Source organism: Falco peregrinus, chromosome 8 (assembly GCF_023634155.1).
Source record: "Falco peregrinus isolate bFalPer1 chromosome 8, bFalPer1.pri, whole genome shotgun sequence".
NCBI classification, from domain to species: Eukaryota; Metazoa; Chordata; class Aves; order Falconiformes; family Falconidae; genus Falco; species Falco peregrinus.
This window is the reverse complement of record NC_073728.1, coordinates 36,807,195-36,829,720: the sequence shown is the minus strand read 5'-3', so window position 1 is coordinate 36,829,720 and position 22,526 is coordinate 36,807,195. Positions and strand designations below refer to the sequence as shown.

General features: G+C 41.7%; 1 long non-coding RNA gene across 1 annotated transcript in view; it reads right to left on the bottom strand.

Annotated features, from left to right (window-relative positions):
- Positions 1–22,526, bottom strand: part of LOC129784984 (uncharacterized) — a 160,724-nt gene that overhangs the window by 3,713 nt on the left and 134,485 nt on the right. The gene's annotated exons all lie outside the window — the stretch shown is intronic.

Below are 22,526 nucleotides of genomic sequence, written 5' to 3'. Positions count from 1 at the left end.
CCTGGGGAATGTTCTTTTTTGAGGGAGGAAGGGAGCAGGGGGCACCCCTTATGGCCAACTTCTCATTGAATGTAAAGCCAATAAAAGCACCAATGTAACAGTTAGTTCCCCATTGCTCATCCCACCTTTCAATCACAGAGCACACAAATCTGCAATCACTGAACAAAATGCACAAAACTGTGCTGGCAATATCATAACTGAAGTATAATCATAAAGAATCAAAATTACATAAAATTTAGATATAGTGATTCATGTACTGCACTTCGGAGTATTTCTTCCCAAGTTTGCCCAGAAAAGTCTTCAGTTATGTCTCAGAGTCTAAACTGGCTCTCTCGGGAGGAGACTGTGTGAGTTATCAGTCTTTTCTGTAGTGGCTAAAGACCACCTGAAGACACAAGAGAGTACTTACTCTGACAGATCTCCACCACTTTTAACATTATTTTATTTCAGCCTATGATGAAAACTCAAGTCATCTGCACAGAAACCTCCAGGATGGGCTCAGAACAGTTCCTTCAATGCAAAAGTAAGATGCTCTTCGTCACATGCTCCGAGTCCTCCCTAGATTCTGAACCAACCCCTGGAGCAAATCCTGCTTTCCAAAACTGAAAACGGCTGCTGTCTTTCTTCTCACTCTGCCCCAGTCACCTCCAGAAGAGCCTGCAGAGACCCCAGTCTCATGTAACCTGCACCCTATTGCCAGAGTCTGGAGTACTGTAAGAACTCTAAGGTTGTGCTTGCAACTTTTGACAATTAACCGTTTGAAGTGGATTGCCTACATGCTGCAGCATTCACCCATCTCCACTTGAATGTACCATCTGTTCAGTCTCCTGATTTTCCATGGCGCTTTAGCATTCTTCTCATCCTCCTTTCCACAGCACATGAATCATCAGCCTGATGATCCCAGTCCTCCAGGAACCCCAGCACATGAAACGTGCCCCAGAGAACACGTCGATTCACAAAGTGCTTTAACTGCAAAAATTATTGCTACGACTTCCTTTTCTCTTGAACCACTCAGAGATTTCCACAGAAATCAGTGGAATTGCATCTGACTGAAATTTTTATAGCTGAGGATGAAATTCTCCGTGCTTTCAGCATTTGCAGGAAGGTAACACTCAGCTGAGGTGGCTGATGTTGGTGGATGCAGCGCTTCACACCCCCAGGCTGGGAGTACAGCTCAGGGAAGTTTTCCTTCCTCCATCCTCTCCTCCCTTTAGCATTTGCTTATTACACACAGGTTTCTAGTCCTATTACTTCCCATAAAAAAGCAATGTCATGGTGGAGAAGGCAGCTGGAAACCTCACTTTAAGCACTAACATTATTTAATATTTTTTCTGGTGTTTACTTTACCTGGAATGGTTTGGAAATGCACAGTTATTTACAGTGACTTATTATTTCCATTATTACATATGATAACCACAGAGAATAGACTGACATAATTCAGAATCTATAGAAAATTACAATAAGCACCTCTGTGATGCCAGGCTAGCTTTTGCCTTACTGGAAAGGCCTTTTCCATCCTGGAAGCCTTTGCTTAGCTGTACTTACAATGGCAGAGCAGGATGCCCGGGACAGCTACACCATTTGTCCATGATTACAGTACCACACTAACCCAGAAGAACTGGTAAAAACAGAATAATTAATTCAGATGTTCCTTTCACATTTTCTGGATTTGGGAAAAAAATACCAAGGAATTTCTGAGCAATGAAGTTGCATGCTAAAAATGCCAACTAATGTAAGGGAGGTGGAAGCTGACTGCCTAAATTAGTGACAAAATCCAAATGATTTCTGAAGTCTAGACTCACACAAATGTTGGTTTTCAACTCTTGCTCCACATTATTACTTCTCTTTTTGCTTGAGGACACATTCAGAGAATCAACATTTGTAAAAGCACAGAAGGACAAGAACAGATACATGGGTTTTTTCATGTACAGACAAGTTGTAAGTATGAGTAAAACCGAGAGATCAGCCAGCCAGAGGTCTGTAGTTCATCTTGTCTCTCATTTTCCCCTGTGGTTTTTTTTCTTTTTTGATTATCAAGAAAATCAATAAGGTTATGTCCAGTGATGTCTGGGACTTGTCTATCAACTCCGTATGCCTGAAAAGTGATCGATTTCGATGATACTACAGAAAAATAGACCACCATCACTTTTACAACCCAGGCTCTATATTTGACCTTGACTGAGGTAATTGGCCCGTAATCAAATGCTTACTGTCTCTTTCAGACTTTAGAACTAGTAGATGCCCATTTCAGTGATGCCGTGTGTTTACCCCTACAATGGAAGAACACGGTATTTCCCACTTTCTCATCTCCCAGTTGGTTTATCAGTTTTGAAACAGCCATTTGACTAAACCAGTTGATGAAGCTGAAAGTTAAATGAAAAAAATATCTTCTCTATACTGCTGCCAACAGCTCCAGTTCCCTATAGTTAACCGATAGCTTCCAGCTGCTCAGTGACCTGTCTCTCTTAAGAACTTCATTTATGTACTATTTCACCTCTTAAATTTGTTCAGCATTTATAAGTCATGCGTGTAGCAGAGCTGAGATCTCTACTGAGTGAACTAGCTCTCTGCTGAAGGGGCTACAAAACAGGTAGGGCTCATACATCTTGCTGCAGCCCTTCCTGACCCTAGCCCTACACCTTGCTCTGTCACATCCATAAGGTGCTAGACTGTAAATCCTGAGATCCGGTTCAGTCTCAGATGCACAATTTTGCTTATGATGAGTAAACCCCACTGATTAAGTGATGAAGAAACATCCTGGACATGCACTGCAAGTCTGATACTTTGAAACCACAGTCCACCCGCAGCTCAGCGGCACACACACTCATTTTTCTGTGCATCCAACAGCTTGTGCTGCTGCTTGTCTTGAGAAGCACCTGGGAAAGGCTGTGCTCTACATCCTGGGGCTTTTGACCCTTATGCCCATGCAATATAATATGAACATATATTACACAAGATACCTGTCTCTCTGCATGGGCTCCTCAGTTTCTGGCTCTTTGGCCAAATTTCTGACTGAGCTCCGCTCTGAAGCAGTACTTCACTGCTTCCTCTGGTCCCCTGACTTATGGTGTCCTCGGATCACAACCAAACAGAAGAGAGGGGCTTCCCAGCTCTTCAGTCTTGGCTTGCCCCGGCTTCACTCAAGGTCTGCTAGAAAAGCCAATGCAGCTTTCTTGTCTGTTTTCAGTGGGAGAAGGACAGAATTGTTTAAAAAAAAAAAAAAAAAAGACAACTTTCTTTTATCAAAACTAGAAAATCATCTGTATTTTTTTTCAGTATCCAAATTACAGCTACCAGTAGTGGTAGAAGAGTACAGAAAGATGAGTTAACTTGCAGCACAGTTTTCATTATCTTCCCAGTATCGAGTGTTTGGTAGGAAAAAGCTACAGTTCAACATTTATCATTAAAATACTTTTGTTTAGTCTTTACATTTCAGATTACAATTTGGTAAGAAATTTGGTCCTCATACAAAAGGGTATTTGTACGTGTCATGAGCTCTCCATGAATGAGTCCTATAGTGTATCACAGGACAGAATACTCTGATTCAAACAACAAAAAAATACATCTTTTTACTAAATTAATGTTACTCTTATATAAATTAATTCAGATTATTGTGGATGAAACACCATTACAGAGTGAACTACTATAGTCTTGGAAGTGACAAAGCAGCCTGGGTTTTCTGGCTGGTATATTTTCAGACAAGTCATTTTTCCCCTTTGTTCACATTTGCACGACAATTTCAAAGAAAGCACTTCACCTACATCCAACTCAGAGTAGTCTTACATTGCTGTTCTATTATCCATCCACTCAGAAACCATCTGCCTCAGTAACACTTCATCAGCAAATCTCTCTAGGTTGCGCATGTTCAGCTTCAAGTGCATCACTGATTATTTTTTTAAAAAAACAAGGGGGGTTCTAGTCATTTCTGTACCTTTAGACTTGAATATGCATTTTTAAGTTGCTTTTAAAAAATCCAGAAAAGTGTGCACATACTAGAAATAAGGGTCTCATTCCTTTCTGCATTGCAGTCCTGTCAGTCATCTATATTTGTGCAGAATAAGTGCAGCATAAACAAAGCACTGGGTCTGATTTGACATCAACTGTGCAATGCATAAATAAGGTGTAAAGCAGGGAATGACTGACCACAGAAACTTTATAGTTGCTGGGTGTCACAGCACTCTCCAAACTACCAAGCTGCAACAAGGTCTTTTACCATCTCATACCAACACACTCTTCGTGCCAGTCCCTCTGCTGCCTTCTCCTCATCTCCCCTCATCCAGGGTCCACTCTCTTCTCTTGCTGCTTCTTCCTCGGCTGCTCTCTCTTCCTTGGCTGCCCAGCCCCTTACCAGAACCAGCCCCAGCTGCACCTGATCTACATCAGCCAACCCGCCGCCCCTGAAGCCAGCCCACAGCTGTGTATTATCAATGTGAATTAACCCAGCTTCATCCCTCTACAGCTGAGTAGGTACAGAAGTGTGGAAATTCTGGGTACCAATAACTTCATGTAAGTAGTTTAGGTATATAAGGCTGTGTTTCCTACAGGTATACAGCGTTTCTAATATCCACAGTTTCCTTAATATGTTATCTCTCTGAATATATGAAATTGATGGCTTTTGCACCACCTGTACTTAGAAGATGTACAGGGCAGCAGAAGCTATAATGACTAATATAAAAAATAAAAGTATTGAAAAAAGAAGCCATTTCCTAAAAGCCAATCAAAGCTCATTTTCTAGCAGAAACAGTAAAGGAACATCTCAATGTGTTTATTCTTGAAAATATTCTTACTGGAAAGGTTGACTGTGTTAACATCCAGGCACACTTCAGAGCAATCCCTGCAGAAGTGGCAACAATAACGCTCTAGCTTTGTCTGCATCTGCACTCCATCTACTCAAGTGCTCTATGTTTAAAGAAATCTTTTCTTTTATACTTCATATTTTATTTTCATATACTTATTTCTGGAATAAAAGATGCACTTTCTAAGGAAGCAGCACGTTCCCGTGGGATCAGGACCAGTGCAGCAGCAAGGAGATGAAGATTCAGGTTTACTTAAAACTCACCTGCACGGACTTACTGTGCTTGACCTCCTGTACAGTCTTGTTATTTACCTTCTGTTTATCAACTTCATACTATGTTAAAAGGATGTATTAGTATTCTCTCTGATCTAAACAAGTACTGAGCATTACTATAAACCATGAAATACAGTCAGGTGGTCTTTTCCAGTTCCTTAACTAACCAGTATGCCTTGGCTGAAACCACCTCACTTGCAGAAGTCTGTGTCACCCACTGAATCACTAGAGAAGTTAAAATAGACACAAACTGGTCGATTAAGATGAAATGAAAAACATGGAAAAGCGTCAAAGACTTTAGGTTCCCCTCCCCAGCACTGAACAGCACTGACAACCTCCTACCACACCAAGGAAGCTGCAAGCAGCTCAGAGCCACCCCCCTGGCCAGCCATCGGTGGCTGCCATCTGCCAGAATGGACCTCTGCTTTGAGGGTGCTGCTTCTTCCCCTCTTCATGCTCTTTCGATGAGTATTTAAGTATAGCTGGGGTTGAGTACTGAAGGTCACAAGATGCTGCTCAAAGGACTTTAGAGAGAAGAAGGAAAAACGTCCTCAACAGCTGTGTAACTCAGGATTATAACGTGTACCTGACCAGCTGGAGGGGCACCGGTGGTATTTAACCTCCTCTCTACCAATAACAGAAATAACAGCTCACAGCGGTAGCCAGAAATTGCACCTTTTCACACAAGAAAGCAGCAGACGAGGTAACAGGCTGAGGAAAGGAAGTGCAGATGGAAACTTCGATATTAAAGGGTACATAAAACTGCCCTGAATGTAACTTTCATTAGAATATGAGTGCTGAACAAGTTAACAGCGCTCTGAGAAATAAAATGTTAGGTGAGTGGGAATTTTGCCCGGTCCAGAAGGAAAACTATGAGTGAACATTTGTCCCTCTTAGATAATCAATTCTCTACATACGCAGAGACCATAGTTTAAAATACTGAACATTGTTTTCATTAAGAAACGTTGTAGGGTCTAGTAAGGAAACATATTTTGTTAGATTCACCTGTGTAATGGATTTACTCTATTTTGAAATTAGCATACTAAATTCCACCTGGATTTGCATCTTGATAGTTTATGGAGCAAATGCATAAGTTTTCATCCATCATCTCTGACATGCATGCTAAAGTCACTTTTAATCTCTGTATAATGAATGGAATTAAGCATTCCCTACATATGGTTTTATCATGTCAGTTTACAAGAGTCCAGTGGACAAATTCTCCTGAATATAAAAATATACCTTTTTCCACTCTTCCTGCTTGAGTACTATGTTTAATACCTTACACGCAACTACCTTTCACTCTTCCAGTGAGTCACCTACTTGACAAACAGTCTACACTGCGGAGGTGCTGTCTGATGGGGTTCATAGGCTACCATTACTGGCAAAGCTTTTGGTTTCTGGAAAATAATAGAAAGGAAAATTATATAGAAAAGGAAAAGCAGGTTAAACACACAGTTAGAACTGAAAAGCACAAGTAAAAGGACAGAGGATGGTCATTTTGGGGAGCACTGAATAAAGGCTCTTTTTTTCTGAACCTTGTTGAACTCCTGGTTCAACTGTAGGATATCACTGATATCTACATTTTCTCTCAGCATCTCATCTGAATAAAATGGGAAATATTTCCTTACTTTGTGTGACGTACTGTGACCACGCGAGGTAACCACACGCAATGGCTACCAGCACATATTGTGAACACTTAGTGCCAAAAATGGGTTTGGAGTCTCTCAGCGCTGTGATTTTTTTGTCTCCTGTCCTTCTGCTTCCCGTTGTTCTCCCAGTAACTCAGTACGATGAAAATGCCATTATGCAAACAGCACCAGAAATGAAGGAAGGGAAGAGTGCTCACCATATACAGCCAGTAAATAACCACTTGGGACAGGTCACGTTCAAGACCAAACTAAAGAAATCCAACATCATGCTTAATACCGACACCCCTGCATTTTCTCAGTCTTCACTCCCACCCCTAAAGCGGCTTTTCATCAGATGCATTAGCTGTTCACCGCTCGCTGATCAACAGGTATCTCATAAGCTTTTCACAAAGCTATAGGATCCCTGGCACAGCACCGAGGTCACAGGGTGAAAACACAGACGCTGGTATGAAGTAACCACCCTCAAAAACAAGGGTAGATACAACTGATGATTCCTAAGAGAACACAGGTAAAAACAGACCATTAAACCAGTTTAAAAACATCAGGCAGTGGCACTGGGAAGAAAGGAGGTCAAAGACTGTACAGCTGCTTCATTTTGGTAAAACTGAAAATTTGACACTAAGAACCACATCAAACATCAGAGGGACTGGCTGCAAAGGCTCCTCCAGCTGCAAGCATCTGAACTTCCTAAAGATTAGAGCATAACTGCAAGGAAGGTGTTTCCTCCCCTACTCTCCAAAGCAGTGCTGACATTGGCAGGGGACATAAAAGCAAGCCCTATTTCTCTCCCGAGAGGAACACCGAGTAAGGATCCAAAGGATACTTGCATTTCTATTTATTCTTCTGTGTATGAGTGGGGTTTAATTTTGCCTTATTCTTAAAAGCCTGAATCATATACAATCAAATTTTCAGAATCCTCCAAATAATCCAGCCAAAAGAAATCCTTTTCAATAGGCTACAAGCTTTTGCTCATGTAAAATAGTCCCTATAATATCTCAGGTAAACCTAAGTTAAAAGTATGGGAGTATATATTCAATTATCCACAACAGCAGCATTTTATTAACAGGCTGGGAAAAAACCCAGAGTTAAACCTGTGTATTTGAATCTGTCAGCTCACTGCAGAAGAGGAAAGATTTGAACACATTTCTATGTTTCTTCTTCACTGGGTGCACTGGTTTTGGCTGGGGTAGAGTTCATTTTCTTCAGAGCAGCTCGTACGGGGCTCTGTTTTGGCTTGATGCTGGGAAGTGTTGCTAATCCAGGGCTGTTCTGTTCCTGCTGAGCAGCGCTCACCCAGAGCCCAGGGCTTTTCTGCCCCTCACCCACCCCACCAGCGAGGGGGCTGGGGCTGCACAGGGAGCTGGGAGGGGACACAGCCGGGACAGCTGACCCCAGCTGACCCAAGGGACATCCCATCCCAGACGGCATCGGGGTCAGCATGTACAGCTGGGGGAAGGAGGAGGGGGATGTTCAGAGTGGTGGTGTTTGTCTTCCCCAGTAATGGAGCCCGGCTTTCCCAGGGATGGCTGGGAAGCGGTGAATGAATTCCTTGGTTTACTTTGCTTGCACATGCAGCTTTCGCTTTACTTAATACACTGTTTTTATCTCAGCCCACAAGTTTTTTCACTTTCACTCTTCCAATTTTCTCCCCCTTCCCCCCAGGGGAGAGTGAGCAAGCAGCTGGCTGGGGTTAAACCACGACATTATGAAAAGTAATTTAAGTCATGTGCATGATACCACTGACATTTCAATATTTTAAAACTGTTCTCCACCAGTTCAGTAATTTTGTTTGATAACTGTAATAAGTCCAAATTCAGTATCATTATATAATTTACTTTTTCTTTTTTCACCTGTAGTTTACTGCTTAAGTTCCCAAGCAAACAAAAAAAAAAATCTGAAAACAGGGAGAAAGAAATACATCTGGCATGACGTCTTCGTCTGTGCAACCACCTACAAAACTGTCAAGACAGAATTGGTATTTTCAAAGTGCTGAAAGTCTCACTGTAAGTAGACGTGAGCCTCAGAGCTCAGACCCTGAAACAGCCTCCTAATGTGCAGCAGTGCCAGACACAGCTCCTGCTGTACGTATGTATGATCAGAAGAAATCATCTGATTTTATAGTCTGATTTTATAATGGGCCTGGGTGTCTTCATTTCTCTCTCTCTCTTTTCCTTTTTTTTTTTTTACTAGGAAAGATGATGGTTCTTACTTAACTCAGTAAAACATTTTGAGATCAATAGATGAAAAGGTTGATACATGCATTTAGAAATATTACTGAGTACTTTGCAGCAGAGAGCAATGCCTGAAAGCATGCCAAATGCCCCATTTCTTATTCTACGACTTGGAATGAGCCAGTGAATGCAGCAGGATCATGATTAAACTTTTAAATGTCACATGTACTAAACAGCGGTATCAGTCAGTCATTGAGACAGTGTTATATGAACTTAGCTCACATCAGTGAATGAACTATACAACTCGTTCCCGTAATTTGTTTCAATAGGGTGCGTGCACCTCACAGCTACAGTCAATCACCGCGCTCCTCATTTAGGGAGTGTGAAAAATAAACACTCTTTAGTCATTTCCACTTCAGGGGAAAAAATTATATTTTATAGACTGAACAGCACAAGGTGTTACCTCTACACACGTCAGCTCCTCGGATTTCAGGCCTAAAAGAGTCAGTAACAACGATGCCAGAGGGAGCCGTGACCTATTTGCACCCGCCCCGGGCCGGTGCTGCGGGCGCTGCCCCCGGGCGGGACGGAGCCCGGGCCCGCCGGCTCCCAGCCGGGCCCGCCGCTGGCCGCGGCCGAAGCCCCCGGCACGGCAGGGGACAGCGGGAGAAGCCGGCACCGCCCCGGCGGGACGGGAGAGAGGAGCGAGGCCCCGGCAGCGGAGCGGCCCCGCGGCACCCGGGCCGGGGCGGGCGGCGGCGGGGGGGGCTCCCGGCGCCGGAGCGGAGCCGCCCCCGGGCCCGCGGGCAGCCCCCGGCCGGGCGGGCCGTGCCCCGGGGCCCGCGGAGCCCCGCGCGGGAGCGGCCGTGAGGAGCCCTCCCGGGGCGGGGGCCGGGGGGGGACGAGCCCCACGGGGGGCCGGGGGTGTTCCTGGCCGCCCGGCCGGGCCCGGGGCGGGTGGCGGGCGGTGGCCCCGTGTCGGGACCCGGCGAGCGCTGCCCGCGGCCCGGGAGCCCCCCGTGCCCCCGCTCTGCCCGGCCCGGCGGGGGGCAGCGGCAGCGCGGCGGGGGCACGGCGCGGCACCACAAGAACCGTCTCCTGCAAACTGTATGCAAGGAGAAGAAATGAGGAGCTGCTAATCATGAGACGACGACAAGTGATCCAACACTGTTTTGTTATATCCCAACTTGGTATTAAGACATTTTGGGTTTCCTTCATTATAAATCTGTTTATCTAAATTAACGCCTGCTTTATTATGCAGTACTTGCATGCAGATTTGTACGGACAAAACTGTGGGATATAGCCCAGAACGTCCATCTGCAGTATCGCAGCATCTGTAAATTCAAAAAAAAAAATCAATCAAAAGGGAAGTCAGCTGGCTTCATGTGCTCAGTCACAGCTCAGAGCCTTGGTCTGGTCTCTGCCTCAGAACACAGGAAAAAGCCATCCTTTAACTTCCTACGCTTCTCCATGGCACTCAGTAACCGCTCCCTTCCATGGCAGGGCCAGGCGTCTTTCTACAATTAAGTTCACAGCTGATCATCCTTAGCTGAAGCCGAATAATCAGAGTTCAGATGCAAACACCCTAAAATGACACAGCTGTGTTGTAACCCAGCTCCCCTTTTCCCCAGACACCACTGCTTGTGCTTAGGCAATACCTGCTGACACCTTAAAGAAATTAATTTCCTTTTCAATTGGGGAAAAAAAACCCAGAGGTACCCTTGATGCTTTAAGCAACTTTTCCAAAGACTTAAATGTTGAATGAGAAAGTGGTAAAACACATCAGGAAACTTCTAGTTGGTAAAACCAGTACGCATCCCCTTCTGACCAACCTTCAAAGAGCAAAAATAAAATCCATTAGTTTCATCTGAAAACACAGAAAATTGTTTTCTTTCTTTCAAGTCCATTTGATGACAATAACAAGCCTCCACAGGATTCTTCTAAGGTCTTCCTTGATCAAAAAAAAAAAAATCCACAAGCCAGTGTATTCAGAGCTCCTGCACAACAGAACAGGAACAGAAAAGATCTCTTCTGGTGCCTTCTCTATGCAAGGTCTTAGAAAACACAGAGTTTGATGTGGGGCAGATGCATTTACATGTCAAGAACAATTTCTACCTCTGTACATAAGTTTATCAGCAAGGAAAGCCTCAGGAGTTCAGACAAAGAACTTGCCCAACCTTGAGCTGTAAAGGCCACTCAAACTCTACTGGACTGTAGAGCTTTAATCTTACGATAGCAAGGGCCCACAAATGGAAGGGAGTGCCAAAATTTGCTCTCAGCCACTGTAAGCCTCAAACAATTCCTTTTACATTTCGGTATAAAAGCTAGATTTGGAGCAGTGACCTTCAGCCTTCTTCACCAGCCACACATGGTACCCCCTAGGTGAAGGTGCCCCATGGGGTGCTATCAACACTGCAGGAAGCAGGGCTCCCCTGAGCTTCACCATCTTCCCTTCCCTGCTGCTGCCCTCTAATTGTGCTTTTAAAGCAAAGCCATTAACAGCTGGGATGTTTCTGATTAAAGGCGTAATTGCCTTCAAACTGCTGTTAGCTTCGGCTCTTCCTGCATTTTGAAAGCCTTGCATGAAGGGTTAAAATGCACAGACCTAACTAATAATTAGCAATATGACCAAATTTCTGTGCTTGTTCCTAAGCAGTAGCTTTTGTCTGACTGACAAGGTCCTTCTCTGGGGGGTAGGCTGGGTCACAGAAGCCATCAGTCAATTACCCTTTCCCAGTCCAATGATTGCCTTTTCACCCTTCTGACTGAAAGGACTTAACAGTGTTATTCACACTTGCACAAGTGTAAAGCTCTTCATGGTCTTTATGGATAAGAGAGAGCTGCTAGGCTGATACAGAAAGTGATTTTTCAGAGTAAAATATTTAAAGGCATGACAAACCTCTCAGATTCTGTTCTCTAACTAAATGAAGAGAACATATTCCCTGAGGCCTGACCATAGAGCAGATGCAAAGTTAAAGATTCAGGCTTATCTGAACAATTAAAAAGTAGGTAGGAAAAGACTATGAACCATAGATCGGTATCGTGAAGAGGTTGAGAACTGCAACCATGACTAACTCATGCTGAAGCCAGCAGAGGCTGTAGAGAAAGTGAGCAGAATGTAGAAGTTTGCACTGGATATTTTTAACAACTTTGAGGCTACCCCGAAACCAAAGAAGTGTGCCACGTGTCTGCAGAGAGAGGCGCCTTGCCACTTCATGGGCATACAGCATCTTTATCATGAAGGCAGTAACGATTCTGGTAACATTTACTACCTTGAAGGCTATGAATCTGCACTGCAAGTAATCCCCTAACCATGTTTCACTGACGTCATTTCCGAAGCTTTTATTTTTACAGGTCATCATAATCCAGTTCCTTTTCTTCTCTCTGTAAAGGAGCGTGGGTGTGTGTATAAAGATGCTACTAGGTCTTGGGTCACTCCCAAATTGTGCTAGACACTCTGCCACCAGCATGTCACACTGCCCCTTGAAAAAGAGACACAAAGGTGGAGTAAGATAGGGGATGGACTAAACCAGATGTGCTAAGTGCTAGGTGTATAAAGCGATAAGAACTCTGGCACTGGCCCAGCCAAGTACTTGTGTCCAGGTGAGCTCTAGCTGGCGAGCAGTGCTGTCAGTGTCAACAGGTGATCAAACCTCAGGGTGTGGAAGAGTTGTGTAGCCCATGGCCATGCTGCTGAATGCCTTATTGGTCACATTACTATAAATATATCGCATTTCCACCCTTTACTACCAGTTTTCTCCCCAGTGTCACCACAAGAGCAGAATGAAAGAGGACTGAGAGTTCTTGCTCCAGCAGACCATAGTGAGATCGCTAATCAAAGCCTCAACAATGCTTTTAATTCCTGCCCAGTATTAGTCAACCTACAGATAATCATATCAGTGAGGTGTGACTTCCTCCACATCGGCAAGAAGCTCATCCTTAAGCAGAAGTAGATTAGCGGGGAACTTTGCTACTCCTCTACTTGTAAGCCTTGAGAGTTTATGCACATAGCAGGTGACCTATTCCTCATCACAGGCATGCAAATGCCAGACATCAAAGAACACTTCTAACTGAATTCTCAGGATAATTAATTTTCACCAGAAAGTGTTTTAACCTTTTAATCCATCTAAGCTAATAGATAGTAATGGCCTTCATTATTGCAACATCAGAACAGCTCCCCATCTTTTAGCACATGAAGGCCTGTCACCGCTTTTTTGTGCGGTAAGGAAGTACTAACCACCCTCTTGCACAGAGGTGAAGCACCGGCAAATGCCAACTAAATAAACTTTTCAATTTTACGTACGGAACTCTGCCTGATAAGGCCACCATTTCTGGTGGACACCTTTCTTTCCTTGGAGAATGGCTTCACACGGCCGAGGGGTAAAGTCCCACCACTTACACGAGCTGTCGTGCCAGCACGTGCCCCCGCCAGCAGCAGCGGCGGTGGAAAGGCAGTTTTTCTCCCAGCTCTGCCAGCAGCATTACAGCTTGGTTCTGCTCTGCTCCGCCAGCTGAGGTGCTCGTTCGGTCGCTGCACTGGGAGCGTAATGCGCTGTTCCTTCTCAAAACAGACACTTCCTTCCACACAAATTAATTTCGGAAGTTTCAAACTGCCATTTCCCACAAAACATTGCCTATCTTTTCAGCATCTACGCAGGAAAGACACTCACTCTGGCTCCAGGGCGCTGAGAAAAGCCAGAAATGACCATTAACCCTCAGAGAGATCTCCCAATTCGTACAGTGCTAAGCGTCAATAGCAGTCTGGCAGCGTCCTCACAGCTCAAAATGGGCTTGAACCAAAATTCCAGATCTAAGAAACCTAAATTCCCTTTGGCCTGATGAGTCAGCGTCTGGAATTCAAACCAGGATTCAAATCCAAGTTTACAAGTTTGATAGTTGATGTAATGAAGCAAACCGGTGCCTTGGACCTGAATTTCCTGAGAGCCACAGTCCAAACCTCTCTGCTGAGCCGGGCAGCCCAGGCACAGCACAGATGTTGCAGGCAGTCACTGATCCCCTTTGTCAGAAGAAAGCAAAAAAAGTTGCCATAATGCGAGGCAGCACTCAGCAGTAATCTGTTCTCTACATCTTTTACTTTCAAGAGCAGAAAAATTCACTAGAGTAATGCAAAATTAGAAGTTGTAAAGGGTCAAATGAAAAAAGCCCACCCAGTATCACACCTCTAATTTCTTTAGTGAATCACAATGCATAAGGGGATTTCTGTTGTCTTCCAAGTCTGACAGCAGAGATTGGATTTATGCAAATTATAAGGTTAAAATAATTAGAGATAGGTCAAAGGTATAAATCAAACAACCAAAGCTGACATGTCTAAAATTCTGCATGCTAAACAATCAAAGTGTTTAAAGTCAAAACATTTATTGGTGCTTATTTACACAGAGGAAAATTTAAGGAGGGGTTTGCTAAACTACCTGGTTGTTGAAATCATTTTTTGTCTGTCTATTTACAGGTCTCACAAGGGAAGACAAAGCCCTGCTCTCATCTGTGTTTCTGCAGCACAATTAATGTTTATGAAGTTGCAAGTGAAAACTTCAGTCCCCTTCCACATCTCTAATTTAAACACAGCAAGCAGAAATTATTTAGGAACAAAAGGCTGCAGCAAGACTAAAGTTGAAAAAAAAATCTGCAAAAACCTAAAAGTATATGGAATCCACTTATGCATATGCCATGTTGCTTGCATTTTGTCACACCGCTGTGACTGAAATGCTATGTCTGTAGCCTGCAACATGTAAAACAACAGTAGGAGGCAAGTTGTGCTCTTTCACACTGATACAAGTCTACAAAGGCTGTGCCGAAAACCACCCAGGAAATAGATCACCACAGCTCTGCAAAACAGTACGTCTTCAGCCCCAAAGTGGTGAAGAGGGTGGTGAAAACAAAGTCCCAGTTTAAGGAGGGGAATAAAAAATTACAACCCTATTTTTTAAAGATTAAAAAGTAGTGCTTCCTTTCTGTGGAAAAGCCACTGTTTCCTGGTAGAAAAAAAAAAATTGTCTTGAAAACTAAACTACTTTTGTTCGAAGTGCCCTTTCATCAGAGTGATCACCCAAGAGCTCTTCAGAAGGGCTGGATCAGTCCTGCCTCAAATCAGGGATTTCAATACAAAAGGAGAACATCCAAACAGCTACTTTACGGGGAAAGTAAGCCACTGAATAGCTAACCTAACATAAACATAACATAGCAGGAAACTTCACAGCACAAGATGAAATTTTTCAGGTTTGGGCTCAGATGTTCCATGAAAGGAAAAAGCTATTTTGTGGGTAGCTGTAGAGAAAAATAATTTGCCATGGAGTGAACTTGCTGATGACTTGCCTACATCTAGGTCCCTTTTTTCATAATTGTTTGATCAATGTCCTATGAATAGATGGAAATAGAGTGCCTGTGAGAAGAGACACACATTTCACCTATGCATTTGTGTTATCTGAAATGATACGCACCGTAGTCAATATGAAATTAATATCCCTCTTGGTTAGTTTATGAGTAGAGTAGGATTCATATAACATTAAATATTACATGGCAGAAAACAGATCCCTGCACCTTTCATGGTGAAATAAATTACCAAATATAACTGTACATTGACTTTTGCTAGCTAACATAGTAAATAAGTAAATAGATAAATGCATCTTTTAGTAGTCTGAAGTTTTTGTCCCTGCACTTATCAGGTGAAGAGGGGAGGGAAAATAGAGCCTGAGTTTACTTTATGACTTTTTTTTTTTTCTCATATTATGCTTGAAATATCCGTGACTGATAATGGCCTGCATTTCCTAGCAAAGAAATAGTGCCTTTTTCAAAACACTGAAAGAAGTGGCACTCATGAGGTTTGCTCCCTTCCTTCTCATTGTATGGCAGGATAATTTTACTCATACCTGATCCATTTTGTTTCTTCAGTTCCACTTGGGTCTTTTCCCTCGTCCATCTTTGCCTTCTCCTTGTACTTTGTGATTTATTTGGCTTCACAGTTCCTTAAAATGTTCCCTGTTTCAAAACCCCTTTAAAATAACATATTACACATATTTACTACTCCTTATATTAATTTATTTTAAGGCACTTTTTGTCTTACAGTTTTCAAGTGACTTCCAATTTCCACTCTCAGATGACTTCCCCTATGACTTAAGTCCATTTAACACAATATGCACACATAGCAGTTTAGGGAAATTACAGAAAAATTCTTGCAAATACTCCACATCAGTGAGGCAACGCTCATGCTGGAGCAATGTGAAGGAGATCTGTGTTTATTACAACCATCCTTTTCTTTCATTTGGTTAGAGTTGAGCTGGGCAAATGTTTCACAATGAATTATTTACTTGTTAAAGTAATCTTTTTTTTGTTTGGATTATTTGTGAACAGTTTACAATTCTCTCATTAATTATTTGAAATAATTTGCTTAATAATTTCATGATCCACCCACGTGCATAAGCCAAGCTTATATATAAACTTTCTGTTTGGAATAAACAACTCAAAGCACATTTGAGTCTTCTGGGGGCATTATTTTATAATTATGGCCATTATCCTGAGGCAGTAAAGGGCCACTTAAAAGAAAATATTTCAAAAATATACAAATTAACTCAGTTCAGAGATTCTTAATTTATATTTAGTAGAAAAATCAAGTATTTCATTTAGAGATATGAAATTCATATAATTAAATTTAATTATATCCTGAAAAAGTTATATACATAATTGATGAGGTAGAGGCATATGTGTTTATAAGGACTATTTTTCCTTTTTCCAGCTAAATAAACTTGAGAAGAAATATCATATAAGATACTTCAGGGATGCCATTCTTAAAATATTAAAGGTACTTTATTTACTACAGCAACATCCTTACCAGCGCTATAATAAAAGCTCTGTCTGTGTTTTCATTCTTTACCCTAACTTCAAAAATTTTATGTATAGCCCTCATAAAAACGTACTGTGGTTTAAAATTTAGCTTGGAAATGAAACATAAAAGAAAGAAAAGTTGTTTAAATTTTACCTTTTTTTTACTATTTAGGTACTAAAAAACAGTTACAGAAAATATTTACAGATGTATAGAGGCAGCTTGTACCTCCCTCCTAGAGAGAAAGGACATTTTTGGTTTATTGTTTCCTTCAATTAACAGCTGCTCACTGATCTCTAAAGCCTAAGCTTTTAAACATATGACTCAAAAGGCACAAGTCAGATCCCTCCAAAGTATGTTTGCTTTTTTTTTAAAAAAGGAGAGATATGAGTCCTTGAAGATTTTCAGAACTTGACAGGACAAAATCCTGAGCAATTCTTGATCTCCTGTTAGTCCTGCTTGGGGGAGGAGGTTGGACCAGATGACCCGCAAAGGTACTTTCCAAACTACATTTTTCAAAGATGCTGCGAGTTCACAAACACTGGGAAGGAGTTGCATTTGGAAAGGGCTGAAGCTTTGATTCCAAACTTAAGGTATAATTTTTTTCATTTTTATTTGGATTTTTTTTTTTATCTGTATCTTTTTAATCAAAGAAGTTAGCTGCCATTTTTCTTCTGCAAAAGTGCAATTTTGGTGGCAAGATTTCTGGTGATCCCATAATAAACTCCTAATAAAGACTTGGTTTGTGGGTTTGTTTTCTTGGTTTTTTTTAACTTAAATAGGCTGTAGACTACCAGTTTACAAAAGAACTAAAAGCTTTGAGTAGTTTGACTGAAAGAATTAATAACTGTTATTTTCTGAATGGAAACATTTGATTTTGAATGCTTGTAAAATACTTTGCTTTTCTGAAGCACCTAAAATCTAAGATTCTAAAAGCCTTTGCTGACATGTATTTTGCTCTTCAAATACTTCTGTAAGAAGGGTGAGAAGTGAGGTTAAGAGAGACTCAAAATACACTAGTGAGAGACTCCATGACATTTCCAACCTCCTGTTCTTCTGCTCTAGCTGCTAGAATTATTCCCACGCTCAAGTTCAACATCTGCACTGGTATGATAAACCTTTGGAGCTATTGTTGTCCCTCAAGTTAACGACATGCATTTTAGACCACCCTTTTAACTAAGCCACCAACACTATCAAGGAGAAGTTAGTCTACAGACGCAACAATCCAGGCAGCTTTATAAGGTCCCTAAATGTATATTTACGTGATAAATGGTAATAGGCTCGTCACGCGCCCATCATGTGCACAAAGCAACAGCACACCAGCCATTCCCAAGGCTTCCTGCAACTCCACCCCATGTTCAGCAATACTAGCTGCAGGTGGGCCAGTTTTGTCATTAAGCCAACCTTGATGCTAGGTCTGTGCCAATAAATTGGATCACTCTTAATGTTGTTCTACATTACCATTGCATCTGAGCCAAGTCTGTTTCCCAGGCAGATTAGATCAGATCAGATCACTCTTAATGTCACTCTACACTACTGCCGCTTGCCCACAGCTTTGTTGGAGAACTGTCAAGACATAGATAACACCCAAGCACACATGTTAATAAATAAGATAAGGTGAAACACAGCACAGGAATTCCTGCAGTGTTACTGTACCAAGAAGCAGCTCTTCTGCAAGGCGGTTATGCTTTGCTGGATTGTTTATTTAATCTCTTGGCAGTTTCTCAGTGAGATGTAAGTCTGAGTTCCTCAACTACACGGCACACTCACAGCTGCCGGTAAAGGCTAGATCCTTTCCTAGGCTGTTTCCTAAGAAGTTTCATGTCACTGTAGAAGTCTTTCAGGGAGAATTAACCAAGTCTAGAGCCAACATGATAGATGACAGCATGTTTTTTTCACTTCGGTTTCAGTAACTTCTTTAATTCAAAGAGCTGCTAGAACAGACTTGAGCCGCAGAGTGTTTTTGTGCTACAAGGCAATTCACTGTAAACCGCCAAAACCAACCTGGAACGACCAACTTAAAAGAATTTCAGCTCAAGCTTCCCTATTTTATTCCTTCCTTCCTTGACTTACTACACTGTATTTGCCTTCCTAATGGCTTCAGAAATTTCACACAGTGAGGATCTTGGACATCCGAATTCCATTTGAAATTCTCTCTTGCACAGGGGTTCAGTTTTGGATACATTCGTTGCTCCTTTCTTGTCTATTTGAAAGCAACCAGCACACTGTCTGCTCTCACACCATCTTGGAGATCTCTGGGGTACTCAAAGCACGATGCTACCTCTAGGGAACAGCAGTGTGACTTGTAGAGATTCTAGAAGCAACAACACATCATCATGTCAGCATGCCTGGATTGTTGTCAGTACCAGCACTTACTTATTCAAGGCCCACACAGAAGTCTCTCCAGACACCAAGACATGCCCATGAAGTGTATTTAAAGATATTACTAGAGGGCAAAAATAATATTTTTCATCTGTCTAAATGATCATCTGAAGCAGAATGCATATACTGCACCTGAAATCCTCAAGGCAAAGATTAAAGCTAAATGTGCTTTCTGGAATGCCAGTATTCTCCTGTCTTCTCAAGTAAAAAATGGCAAGTATGGAAATAATAATAGAAAAGCATTCTCCCCTTGATATCAGGCAGTAAAACAGTGACTATTGAGTCACAACAGACTTAAAAGCAACAACAAACTGTGAAAACGTGCAGAAGGGCTCTGTTCTCTTTGCACCATGGTGCCCAATCCAACAAAGGGATCTCTGCACACCAGCTTACCATTCCCTCTGACTAGCTACACCCAACCTAATGATTCAAAGACTAATTAGAGCATTTACTTTACATCCCATTTGCTGCAGTAACAGTGAAACATTATCTAGATAAAGCTCTTCCTGCAGGGGCCAGGAAGGGTATACCATTGAGAGAATTTTAAATGAAAGGAAAACTGAAATTTCCCTTAAACCTTCTCATAAGCGCATCAGCTTGCATCCATGCCTGTAAAGGCTCAGTACTCTAGCCCTGACCCAGCAAAATACTAAGTGTATCCTAAAGATTAAGCACAACTGGTCTCAGCATTTGCAGCTTCTGCAGTGTTCATGTCTTTAAAGTTAAGCACGCAGTTAAATGATTTCAGAACAGAGCCTTGTACCGCTGCCTGTGACTCAAGCAGTTTGAATGGTATCCATTAGCATGTGTATTCAGAAAAGTAAGGAAAAAGAAGCTAATTGCACAGCAATTTACGTTCCTTCTTTCCTGTTGTTGTTGACATAATTCCTTATCGTTTCTAATTACCTGGAGAAAGGGGAAAACTTGAAACTTTTAGCTGTCTGACATAAACCTGTCAGTTCCTGTCATAGCTAAATTTTGTAAATGCCACAGTTGAGCAAACAGACTCACTGTAAAATTCAGAAGATGCTGGAATATGTACATTTTAATACTGCTTTTTAAACTAGATAATCACCTTTAATAGTCATTTCTTTTTGACTACTGTATCACTAAGAGATTTACTGTACTAGATGAGAGATCTGGCACTCAAAACCAGACCCTGCTTCGGTATTTGTCATTCCCTAATGACTGCTTTTATTTATCATTGGATGAAGTACACTCATTAAACTACCCAGAGCTTCCTTTTCTTCTGCGTTGCCATTGTGGAATAAGCAGAGTACTGGCTGTATTATTTTTTTTCTTCCAATTTGGTTAGCCAAATGGCCCCACTAACGCTTGTGTTGGCACAGCTGAAGAGGTACTATGGGAGGGGAATGAGGAGCTGGAGGGCAGAAGCCAGCATCTCCTTAAATCAGAGCTGCGGCTGCAGAAGACAGTCGATGAAATCTAAGTGTTAACCTTTAGAAAATAGGCAGGCTGCAAACAAGAATAATTTTTATGGGCCAGACCCTACCGGTTTTACTTATGTTGGAAGTACTATTGCCATTAAGTGTAACTGTATGTGTGAATTAAGAAAGCAGTATTTGGATTTTTATTTATGTAGTCTCCTGTGCAATAACCCCAAATGGAAATGCATTTGTTTAGTTTTTAAATGCACTCCAAGTTTTACCATTACAAGAGTGGCACTGCCTTTACACTGCTTTTCTGCAAAATAAATATACTGTCTTCCCTAAATACACTGTCTTTCATTTCAGCTCCTCATTACTACTTCTTCAGATTTTTTAATCTACAATGCAAATAGGCGGGTTAATGGTCATTACACACTGTTTCTCTATCTTCCTGATCTTAATTTAAAACAGATACAATGCTGTCTTGTGAGTACATTGGTTTTCGATGTTCTAAATAGATTTTTAGTGTAGATACTTGTTCCGACTCCATTATTTCCCCTTTCACCCTAAATAAAATTTTCCCAGATCACTGTTCCTACTGCAGAGAAATACATTTTCTATTTTGCCTTGAAAGAAATGTGAAAAAGGAAAATGCTGATGGCACAAGAAGCAATTTGAATCCCATGATAGAAAACATAGCCTTAGCAGACAATGCACAGTAATAAATAATAGTATAGGAACACTTTTTTTTTTTTACCAGAAGAGAAATGCAAGGCACACATTTTTAAACAAATAAATGTTTCCTTTTGCCCTTTTTTGGCAGTAAAAAAAAGGTGGTAGGAGGCAAGAGAATAGATCTGAAAAATACATACCCTGTCTATCATTCAGTAGCTACAGAACTGGTTTTGTTTTTTAATAATGTGTATTGGTTCCACTATTGTACAGACTACATATAAAGGATGGACAGCAGATAGAGGTTAGGTGCTATTACAACAAGTCATTTTCCTCTAGGTGCTTTGGTACCCTTTGCTCTTATTTTCATTGTCTTTATCCTGTGTGTAGAATAGCAAAGGAAGGTGTATATCTTACTCCTGTGAATGTGTTGGGCTGTTTGTTTTAGGCTTTGCTGCAAGTAAATCAGATTTAGTAGGAGTGATTCACCAGGTACATATTCTTCCTTAAGTGTAATAGCACTGTACAAGACTGGAGTTTCAGGGATGACAAAGCATACATTAAGTGTTATCCAAGAGGATAGTTCGTGTCCTGTGTGACTACCAGAGCTTATTACATTGCCCTTGATATAACAGGATGAATTTAAAACTTTGTGAAGTGCTGCCTTGTGACTGGCAAACTACTTCTGACACGAAGCTGAAAGTTGCTGCTATTTAACGGCTCTTTGGTGACCTTTCAGAAGAGAAAGGATGGCCTTGGTCCAAGTTGTAGCACACAGACGTCCATATCGCTACCACAAGCAGCTTCCACTCTGGAGGAGAATGAGTTCAATCGTTCTTGTGGGTAGGGATTTCCCGATCAGACCCCATCTTTCAGATGCACTAATCACAGCTCAGCTATGTTTTCTCATTCCTTTTCTTGGTATTACAACTCAGAACATAAGCTCCATGGCTAATGATGATTAGATGCACAGATGATGATGATGCACAGATCACTGGGCAATACTATTTTTCTCATCTAACTTCTTATGCAAATGATCTTAGAGAACAATCAGCTATTATTGCTTATGAGTATTATTGCCACCAAAGTACAACACAAAGTGAACACAAACAAATAAATGGACTCATCTGAAACAGATTCACAATTTGGCTTAATCAGGCCTTTTGAAAGGGACCACATCACTGAAGCAACTTCATTAAGAGTTGATTTTTAAGTCACACCATTTCTGTGCTGCAGACAGGCCAGTTAAATGTCAACAGAGAGGAATATTTTAAAAAGTTTACACTTGTATTACAGAGAGTATATATCTTCTTTGGCTGTTGGCTGCCGTATGTGAAATTACCACTGTGGGCCGGAATGCAG